This window comes from Diadema setosum, chromosome 3 (assembly GCF_964275005.1).
Source record: "Diadema setosum chromosome 3, eeDiaSeto1, whole genome shotgun sequence".
NCBI lineage: Eukaryota > Metazoa > Echinodermata > Echinoidea > Diadematoida > Diadematidae > Diadema > Diadema setosum.
Genome location: NC_092687.1, coordinates 22,502,396 through 22,514,676, shown reverse-complemented (window position 1 = coordinate 22,514,676; position 12,281 = coordinate 22,502,396).

Genomic DNA, 12,281 nt, shown 5'->3' with positions numbered 1-12,281 from the left:
TTATATTAATGAAAGAGCATTTAGTAAGCTACAATATACTGAAATCTGAATGAAAATGGGCAAAAGATAAGTGAGATACGCTCGAGTGAACTTGTAATTTGATGACGTCATTTTGAAAATTTACTCTTTTTATTTTATTAAGAAATTCGATATCTTTTAATCATCTTTCCAGCATCGCCAACCCATGAAATGACATGTACAACTCATCAGCTTTCAGAATATGTAAAGAAAATGAGGGGTCACCGTCCATCCTGACGAGTAAAATCGGATTTAAAATTGGCGGTTTTTTGGCATTGTTGCACTGTATATCGCCATTGACGCGCGCGCGGAATTTCAACTTTGACGGGCCCGTATGACGTCATATTGAGTCGGATTGACTTGAAACTTGGTAGACATATTCCCTGAAATTTCAGGCAGGCGATAAGTGTGAAAAAACGGGAAATTTCCATTGCATATGAGCTGTGTGTGCGAATATGTGCGCGCGCGTACGCGTCCGTCCAATTTTTTCAATTTTTCAAAAAATGCTCCAAATGGTCTGAAACGTGTGCAAAAAAAATTTGAGCTCGATTTGAGCATACAAATATTTCAACGCGCGCGTACGCGCACGTTTTAAGAGAAAATATGAATTTTGAGAACATGAGTAGAATGCGCATAACTTGAATTATATGTGACGTAAATTTCATTGCAAAATTCCATTCCATTAATGAGATATGAATGAAAATGTGTTTTCATATAATGACGTCATAGTGACGTCACGGTCGACTGATCACTATGATTTTACTTGATCTGCCGTCTTTTGGACATGATACATATATGGTATAAGTTTGACATTGAAAGGCAATGCACTTTCTGAGCTAACCGCTGCACAAATTTTGGTTAGAAATAAAGGAAAATAAAAAGAAGAACAAAGAATCTGTACAGATACAGAAGGTGATCCGAGAGGATACTCGGATCACCTAATTAAAGAATCAGTACAGATACAGAAGGTGATCCGAGAGGATACTCGGATCACCTAATAAATTGCATTGATATGTACTTACCACCGCTGCCCACACATCTGACACCTGCGTCTTCGCTATGACCGCAGTTTTCGCACCCCCATGCACGATGGTCACAGTCTCCTAGGTAGGTCTCATCCCCGCGACAATACACGTTGTCAAGAAAGATACTTCCCGACCCTTGCCCGAAGTGTGCGCTGCCGAAGGCGTGAGAAGCCGTCTGGAATCCTAGCTGTCTACACACAACCTGGGCGTCTTTGATATCCCAGAAATCATCACACACCGTCCCCCAAGCACCATTACAGTATATCTCCACCCGACCCTCAGATGATGTGGCTCCGTTGACGAGCCTTACTGTGGAAGACAGTGAGAACACATCAGTGTTACGATATTTGTAATGGACAATGTTATAGTTCGGTACACCGAATTTAGACAGTTTAATAGGGACGTTAATTTCTTTTTTTTATTCCATGTGTGCTGCCATAAGACATGCACAAGCTCGCGACAATGGTCCTTCCACTTCCGGGTTTTTTCAGCTGACAAGCAAAAAAAAAAAAATGCCACTTACGTTCTTCCGGGTTTGAAAAAAAGTGGGGCCCAAAGTGACGACACCTTATGTATTCCTTTGTATTGGTGCACAATTTTTTTTTTTTTATTTGGAACATGTCAACTGCATAGATTTCTTGTTCAATTTTCATCAGACAGGTCATAATAAGACATGGGGATTTAGTCCAAACAACAATATTATTTTCGGGTTTTTTTTTTACACTGCCATAAAAAGATGCATTATGAAGACCTGATCTCGTGAGACTTTGTCACTGAATTAACAAATTTGCAATTTCTTGAGAAAATAAGGTATTATGTTTTCCATTGGGGACACTTACACGATTCAATATACTCTAAAACAAGCGAAAGTCATTAGCCTTGAGCATGTATTCTGTCGGAAGACATTTGTTTGATCTAAAAACAGAACACTTCCTTAGCTCGGTCTGTACTCACGTTGTCCGCCGTTGCAGGAATTGACGCAGTGTTCCCAACTGCTAATACTAACATACCTAGGTATGCCGGCTCCTTTACATCATTTTCTGCCAATCTGCATCAAGATATAGGGAAAAAATATTCCAAAGATCTCAAAACGTATCAGCTATATGAATGTCATTTTACCCGGTACATGAAAATTTAATGACGTGATTTTATTCATCTTCAAAGTCTTGATGAAACTTGCCGTCACTGATTTAACTAATTTAGGATACTTCCCTCATATTACATATTATTTCCTGAAAAAGTGAGTTTCTTCTGCTGTAGCATAGACTGAACACATTATTACAGTGACCCCTTGAGTACTGACTATCTGAATGCGAATCAATCATGAGGTCTATGTCCTTATGATGATTAAAGCATGTAATCATCTTTGATTTTGATTAATACCGATTTAGTTTGGTCTTCAATTGATTTTATCTGGATAAAAGATGAGGGAAGAAAGAAGACATCAAAATGATCCCTTCCGCTTCTGATCTACCAACTTTATCCTGTTGTAGTGAATAATGTACTATATGCAATTCATTATTCACAGAAAAACCAAATTTAAGCTCATATTCCCAAAGAATTTTATATCTGTGATTAGTTTATGTCGGATGCACTAACATTCCTATTAGGGCGTCCGTTGTGCACATCCTAGCTTTCTGTCTCTTACTATTGTCAGTAGTTTTAGGGCACACTCACATCATATGATGTATTTGCCTCAGACATTCGAAGTAATTCTTACGTCTGTCACAAATAGACTTGTTCTGTGAGTGTTGAAAAATCAGTTTATGGAATTAAAACAACCTACATTCCATAGTAAATCGATAGGCGAGGTTTTGTGTAAGCCATCCAAAACCAAGGCGAAAGTGTACATCCGTCTGCCAATTGCAAGTGTAAACAGACCCAAGACTCGTAACAGATTCAATGCCAAGCACTTCCTCGAACCGATATCTCCAAGTTTATTGAATATACTAATGAAACTGGATGGTGAATAGATAAACAACATTCATAACCGTTTCCTGTTATTTCATACTGATTTTCATCCACAACAACACACTAAAGGTATAAGGTATCATTTTATATTCAGGAATATCTCATCTTAATACTGCCATGGGAACTATTATATTGTGTTTTTGTTGTTTCTTGTGTTTGTGATGTAATGTATTTTTGTTAGGCAGCTCACAACAAGCTCCGTTTTTTGAGGTTCTGCCTTCCTTGTACAACCTTAGTATGTGATTTACAACATGAAAAAGATAGAAAATAAATGTTTTACAAACTTGAACTTGAACTTGAACTACAATGTTACATTGTTAGTTAACTTTTCTCCCACTCTGGTGTCTTTGGAAATTTGGTTGCGCCATATCATAATATTCCATTTCCGTTTGTGAAAAACTCGCACGTGTTCAGACTCATGAATCTGTCCGGAGCGAGCATGGAAGAAAAGAAAGCCAAAATCTACAATTAACATGATTATTGTGTCAACAGATAAGCTTAGAAGGGACCAAAATACCCTATAGGGCTTAGTATAACATCATCGCTACCTTATGACAGAAAAAAGTTGATGAGAATAGCAATGTGCATTTTCAGCAGTTTTCTCTATTACCCCCTTAGGGAGTTCGTTGAAAAATGCAAGTTGTCGTCTATTTGTGTCAGTCAAATACTGAATCTCAATTTGAATTTTTACTCTCCTATATCAACTGAAATTACATCTCGTGTAAAAATACCATACCACAGCCTGATAGCTTTTATATTCCTTTAGTTCATATCAAGAGTATCGTAGATGCCAACTGATTTTCAAAAGGAATACAATGGGAACAAGAAAGATTGTCGTCTAACTAGGTGAAAGGTCAGAGATGTCCCTTATGGAAAAACTTGATTTTATGACATGAATATTGATTGTATTATTTGTTATTTGTCATGTAATTTTTTTGCAATGTTTGTGTATGTTTTCAGTATATTTCCATTTTTTACAACTTGTATGCATCAACATCCCCGTCCTCTTCCAAGGTCACATAGTTCTATGTTTTTTCCTTTTTTTTTTCTTCTTTTTTTTATTCCTTCGTTATTCCTAATTGTCATGCTGTTGACGACCGAAACAATAACAAATGATGATGATAAGGATCAGAAAGGAATTCAAAACGTCATATTACAGTCAAAGACCATGCAACAAAACACTGAGGTATTCTTTATGAATCTTGTTTATTGATAGTATGATGGTAGCCATTCTATCATGTTACTATCTCCCCAAAAATAACATATCAAAGGGCCTTTCAATGCCATTAAGTGGATCGTTTGTTGGTTATCTGATGTTTGTCGATATTTGGAACACACAGCGTTAAGGAAAACCCTATAGCTTTAACATGTGTCATTGGGAAGAAATTGACAAAAAATTATGCAACTGTTTCCTGTGTCAATAGAGATCGGAGGAAAAATGATCGAGATTACACTCAGTTGTAATAAGTATAGACTGATTATATTCAGCTTCTGCATGTGTTGAGGGTATTTTGTTGCATTATGATTATTGATAAGTCGTATCTATTTAATGTAATATTCAGTCCTTTGTGTTATCGTCATTGATATTCCTTGAGTTTGTTGGATGCCATCCAAGTACCACGATAGTGCTGCTGAGGCGTACACGTTTTGGGTGGAGCATGTCGCCCTAGCTTCTCGGTTGGCTCGCAGCTCGTTGGTATTTACTGTCAGGGTGACAGTAGCGTCAGCTGTGGAAGAGAAGTAATATTTCGTTATTTACAGTTTAGTGGTATATAGAGGAAAACTATGCATACAATGGATCGCGGAAGGGGCGCACGTCACGAGACCGACACCCAGGAGTCATACAGCTCACAAATCATACAATCCACGAGTCATACAGCCCATGAGTTCGACACTAATCCAACAAGGCCCACGAGACCGAAACATTACCCGCGTGTTGTATCTGTCGAACTCGTGGGCTGTTTTTAATTTGTGTCGAACTCATAGGCTTTATTTGCCTAGTGTCGAACTCATGGGCTGTATGACTCGTGGGCTGTATGGCTCATGGACCTGCTTTCAATGTCGAACTCGTGGGTTGTATGACTCGTGGGTGTCGGTCTAGTGGGATGACCCCTCACGGAAGTATGACCACACATACATTTCACTTACCTTTCATAAACGCACTAGATAGCAGAAATCCCAGAATGCAGTAACCTTTTAGATCCATGATGAGAAGCACTCCACCTGTACGGTATCACAAGATTTATGATAAACAATTTATTACAGAACAGTTTAGAAAATGTCTGCCTAATTCAAATACTGAATAAAATCCTTGTTTTATATAGGCCTGCATGTAGTATACATCGGATAGTTGATGTCACAAAGTGATAACTCTTCCTGAAAGAGTTTTACCGATTACTCAATCATTAACATATTTGCATCATGCTGTGTGATTTTACTGTAGGTCCAAATGACATGGATTGTCGCCATCCACAATATTTCCTGCCACAGTTCAAATTGTCGGAATCGAATGTCAATTTATAGAGTTATATGGTGAACATAATGATGCTAAATCAGACATGCAATCCAAATTCAAATTATTTATAAAAAAAAAAATCAAAAAAGAAAGGAAAATGCGGAGATGATAGAATGAGGTGTTTACAGACCCGATGAGAGAGAGAACAGAGGAGAATGCTATCCCGGCATGCGCCAATAGTGACTTGTCGAAAAGCGGCGAACTACTTATCAGAAACCTTTGTCGTGTTTAATATTTTGTGTGCTCATTATTCCGAGGTTTATGTCTATATGCACATTGCGGGGGACCGATTTACTTCACGCGTTATACATATCAATCCGCGGGCTGTTTCGATATCATACAGCGCATAATACGTTTTCTTCTTCTTCTTCTTCTTCTTCTTCTTCTTCTTCTTCTTCTTCTTCTTCTTCTTCATCTTCTTCTTCCTGATCGTGTTTTACATGTATAAACCTTACAGACTTAGGCCTATGTAGAAATAGTGTGATGCACGTGATCACTGCAGAGAAAATGTTTAGTCAGAACCGCTAGACAATCAATATTTCAGTCACAGATGGCAGTTATGTATAGTCACTGTAAGAGCGAAATGCAAAAATATCATGTAAATCGTGTTTAGAACAGACTTCCCTCAATTATTTATATGGTAATCATCATGTTGTATTGCCCCCATCAAATCCAGGGGTAGTTTTACTGCGGAAATTATCACCTTATATAACTTGTATAATTTTGTCGCATATGATTTCTTACAGAGAGATGATGGAACAACTTTAATTCACGCAAAATAAACGCAAAATCAAAATGAAAAAAAACCGCCTATTTTAGACATTAACATTAGTTTAGTGTTCTTATATTACCATGTATTACAAATCTTCGGTTCGGTTATTTTTGTGTGATTTTTCAGGCTTTCGATAATTCGACAAAATCCAACACAGATGTTTTATTCCCTGAAAATAAAATGCAGAATGTTTTTATTCATTCCGTGAGCACTTAGGCCAATACAAGCTAGAATATCAAAATATATCTCCTTTTTTTCCCAACATGTTAAAAAACAAATCAATTAATAAGTATCAAACCCATCACTCAAAACAATGTCCCTTGTCGTTAACAAGAACCACTTACACCCATTTTGTTTTAACATCTGCTGGTCCTAAATAAATATTTTGGAATTCCTTTGATGCCAGTGTTTAATTTGCACCACGTAGTAAAAAATTAAAGATGTGACCCACCTTATATCCTGAAGCCCCATCCTGAAGCCCTATCTAAACCGATACTATAATTATAATCCCTTTAAATCTAAACTGAAATAATTTCTGGTCTTCAGAGAACTATTACCAGCCTTGAAATTTTCAGTCATCCAAACCTTTTTACTGAATTTCTTTGATTTATACGATTCGTCCAACACAACTCGGATGTCATCCAGTGTGCTTATTCTCCCTCCGAATTTTGAGGGTTTTTTGTGAGATTTGATACTTTTAATCTGCAGTTTTCTTTCCCAGTCCCAAATGATCCATTCAAACTCAACTCATTATTCCTTTTCACTCCCTCCTCCCCCATTCATTGGTGCAAGAAGGTAACCTTTTTAAAGGGATTTTTAGTCTATTAACTGTTAGTCGTCCATGTCCGATGTGTTCTTGTCACTTGATATACATTTCTCTGCCCGCACATGATGATATTTTATGTACCTCATTAGTAATGGTTTTGATAGGAATGCATATTACAAGCTCTGCTTATATAGCTACCCATCCATTTTCAAAATTGTCAACATCATTCTAGTAGTAAATAGCATGCTTCACATCTAGGCTTCAATTTATTGTACGTGTGTACAATATATTTCAATATGTAGAATAGGGAATAGGGCCTATGAATAGTCCTCTTTTTTTTACCTGATTTATTTTTGTACACTAATAATTTTGTTGTTAAAAATGACAATGAAATGAAATGAAATGAAATGACTTTTCTTTTCTTTGTTCAAGTGCTGTAACTGAGCACTTAAAACACGTATCACATTGATTATGGGCATGTGCACGATTTGTGCTAAGAAATAGTTCCGGTCAAAGCGAAATTTATACCAACCACATGAACAACAAGGATGTATCGCATCATGTTACAGATAGGATGTGATTACAAAGCTAATGACTCACGTAATGTTTACATTTTCAACAGTCAACCCAACACCGAGGTATATTATAAATTGCCTGGCATCATGCATAAGGTGTTGTTTTTTTATTACCACTATTACCACCAATATCAAGAATTATAAGAACAAATACGGATTATATATATATATGTATATATATATATATATATATATATATATATATATATATATATATATATATAAATCAATATCAAGGGTAAAACAGTCGCATAAACACCGCAGGAGCCAACGTCAATCCAATTTTTTGGCTCCTGCGGTGTTTGTACGACTGTTTCCTACTCTTGATATCTATTTACTTCACACAGACGCAGAACTTTCATGTATATATATATATAATTATATATCTATACATATATAATATATATATATATATATTTATATATATATAATATATATATATATATATAATTTATATAAATAATATATATAATATATATATATATATATATATATATATATATATACAATATATACATTGTATTTGTAAATAATACTTTGATACACATCAGAGAATAGAGCAATTCAGCTTATATTGGCTTTGTTTTGAAGTGGATATTTGTCGTTCCCACCCTTGAGACACACTGACACTTGCATTGATGTGTGTGTTATTGCAGTGTTAACTGTTTGTCGATCTTCGTGTGTGTGTGTGACAGAGAGAGAGAGAGAGACGGGGAGCTCACACTACATTAAGCCGATTCCACCTCCCTGATTAAGGCAGGTATTCACATTTGCACTACAAACGTATTGCTCAAAATAAGGAAAGTGATGCTTGCATCAGATGCCTCGAATATCTGTTTTCTAGAAAACAAGACCCAAAAGCCAAAACTATGATAAATCCTGCTGCATAGAACATCAAAATCTATGATATTCTTATGTATGACAAAACCATGTCCCTGCAACCATATTGGGCAGAATAATAAATGTTTTGATACTGTTATATTTCTTTTTCTTGTATAGCCGAGAACCTCGTAAGCTGCTAATATCAACTCACCCACTTTTTCTACACCATATCACGTCTGTCAGATAGGGGATCAGAAGGGCTGGGGAGCACCCACCCCTCCCCTAACACACACACACACACACACACACACACACACACAGTTATAATCGCCTGCCTCCAGTTTTGGGGTACCCTAGAGTGTTCAAACAGTAAAAGAAACTATAGTCAAGTAAGTCATCAAACGGTATTGCCGTTTGTGTCCAATCGCAGTAATGTGATAACGTTTGCATGTGTGTGTGACAACCTATGTCTAGCAGCTCATAGGCCTACATGGATCTGTTTAGAATGGTCGTTTTCTTCTCTCTATTTTTAGCGGCCACTTACGACGATCTCTATATACATTTACATTGTGTTTATGTTGGCATGCTTGTCTAGTGTATGAACGGAATTTTCATATTTTGTTGTAATCTTGTGTTTCAATATACAAAAAAGGACTCCAATATTCCTCAATGTTTCATTGTTTCAAAACTTTTATATTTACTTCTCATCTTGATTACGAATTGCATTAGATTTCAGAGACAGACTTTTGCGAACGAACATGTGGAGTACTGTTCACTAGATCTGACTATTGAGTGCATGGTGATCCTTCGAGTACGTGTCTACAACTCTATCAATGTGATTACACATCATCTCAGGTTGGTATATCTCATTTTCAAATTGTCACAGATTGTAAAAGCGTCAAACGTACCTGTTACCAACAAACAGACATCATTAGAATAAAGCAACGAGACAGGTAATTAGGCTTTCTTTAAAATTTTGAAAGTTGAACGGGGCTACTGCTCGTTTCGATTTTAGGTTGTCTTTCATACACATCCCAATCAACGATGATATGACATCTAAGAAATTGATTTAATTTTATTGATTTAAGCTCGGTAAGGTAAACTACCTTATAGGTAGGGGATTCGTTCCATTCATTTTCTCTTCTTCTCTTACACATCTTAGTAGTCTCGCCGTTTGTCTTTGATTTTAAAAATCTTATAACCATATCAAAAGAAATCCATTTACACAGCGGTAACACAAGCCTTTACGGACGGAGCTTGCCGACCTTCCTTTAACTAATATCTACTTCACCACGTGTTCACTACAGATGAGTCTAAGTGATGGTCCAGATTAAGAACAACAAATGAATGGAGACATATATATTATGTTGAACCACAATTTTTTCGTCATCTCTTCCCGCTTACGTTGAAATATTAATTTCAGAAGTTCTTCTTTCTTTTCATCACAAAGATTCCGATCACGGCTGCGAACAAAATAATGACGACCGTCATCAAGGCAGCCGTTGTCGAGGATTCCTCCAAGAACCTCCTGTTGGTGTACGGTCTGCCAATGATATCGACTGCAGCTAGAGAAGATGTGATACGAATGATTGATGTCAGGAATACGATTGTGATGAATTAATATTGCAGTATCTATTGACTATATATCAGAGCAAAGTAATGATGACTTAAGAAATGTCAGTATAGGGTTCCACATTAGCAGTGGCCGAATGGTCCGCGGTCACTCAAAATTGGTGTCGGGCCACTTTTATTTTTTTTTCATATAATTTATGTTTTGATGGCCCGATCTTTTCTTTTTATTTCGGGCCCGAACAAGCCACCAGCAAAAAACAAAAAACAAAAACAAAAACAAAAACGAAAAAAAAAGGTTGGTGTCGAAGCCTTTATTATATGTTTTATGACTAGCGTAAGTGACTCTTAAAAAAAGAAAAAAGAAGACAGAGACTGCACTTCAGTAGGGTATGATGTATATCTTAAAGGATAAATCTATGTGAAGGTTAAGCGTGCTTACTATATTATATGAATGAAGAATTGTTGAAATGATTGTTAATTTCCTGTGTAAAGAAGTACAAGAGAATGCGATAAAACGCGACGGAAGGAAATTCTCATGACGCCAATGAATAGGCAGGAATATTTTATCAGTATAGTTGGCAATTTAACATTGCTATATGCACACTTAGACACATTTCGTGTGCCACGACAAATTTAGACTCAGTAATTCAGACTTAGTAACTGTATTTGGAGATATACTGAGTGAACATATCTGCGTGGATTAAACAAAATAAAACAGTTCCCCAAGCGCAGACAAAAACCGTAACGAAGTACCAACAGTCATGAAAAAATTTACTCATTTTTCATGAATCACAAATATTCTATTGATATAGAGGGTTACGAGTTGTTCGTATTAACTTGTTGTACGATGATTTTAATGTCAGTTCTTATAGCCTTGGGTAATCATTGACGCATTATGCATTATGCATCCGTACCTTTTGGACAATGGTTAGCCGTGGTGGTCGTTGTCGAGCCGTGGTCATTGATGCCAGTACACATGGCATTGATACAGACAGCTGGGCGTGGTGACAATGTGATTGAGGGATAACACGGTGACGAGCTGGTCACATTCTCAGATTCGATCACGTATGTGTGAAGTGGAGGGTGAGGTTGATACCGATCAGGCATGCAACACGAGACGGTGATCGAAACCTGGTCATCTTCCCACTGCTCCTCGAACTCGATCTCAAGCATGTCCACTGTTATGTAGACAAAAAATGGACAGCGAAAAATGCAACCTTATTTCTTGGCTAAATTAATGCATGTCAAAGAATGTGCTATACGTTGCGCTCAAACATGATCTAATTTAAAATCAGTAAGATCGACTGACTCAATTTTTCAACGAAATATGACCATCTACATTTAGACAAACTCCGACCACATTTGGTACGGCTGCCTAGTGCACCCACTCGGTCATGTTAAAGAGCTTCAAATTATATTATACAATCAAGCAGCTATTTGTTGTTCTTCGAAATAGTTTGAGGTAGAATAATGACTGGTGTTTTTAATGTAATATGAAAGATTTCCGTGCAAGTTCATTCATTATCTGTGCAATAAATTGGCTGAGTGTATTGTTTAGAGTTGTAGTAATGACTAGATTTAATACAGCATTAGCAGCATTAATAAGTTACCAACCCTTTAACACTTTTAATGCATAATGTTGCATTATTGTTTATGTAGCCGATTCAATCGATTCAATTGATGTCAGTTCAATTCAATTCAATGCAAGTCAATTTGAGTCGGGTCAAATTTAAGTAAATTTCGTCTTATTCAATTCGATTCAATCCAGTTCATACCTCTAGGACAGTACAAAGTGGACGACGTCTCAACACCGTGACCGTTGTCTCCCAAGCATACAATAGTCACACACTTCTCTGGTACAGGTGCGAGGAGGAACTGCGGAGAGGTAGAGTTGGACACGATGACGTCATCTACTACAATGGTAAAGGTGGTGACAGGGGGACGAAACTGCGCCTCACCGACACCTGTTTCACAGTCGATGGCAATCCCAGCTCGCCAATCCCGTCGCTGTTTCTCCGTCAACCCAATAGAGACACCCCCTGTGGGATGATCTGAAGGTTAAGATACACTGTCAATGATAAGATCCTATAGAAAGGGATATGTGTTTGTTTAATAGCACAGCCTTTATGTTGAAAGAAAAGTTTAAAATGAAAGGTCTCAACGCAAAGCTGTATAAGGAATTGTGCAACGCAACAAGATTTTAAAAAACACTATTAATATACACACAGCTATCAACAAGCTTGAT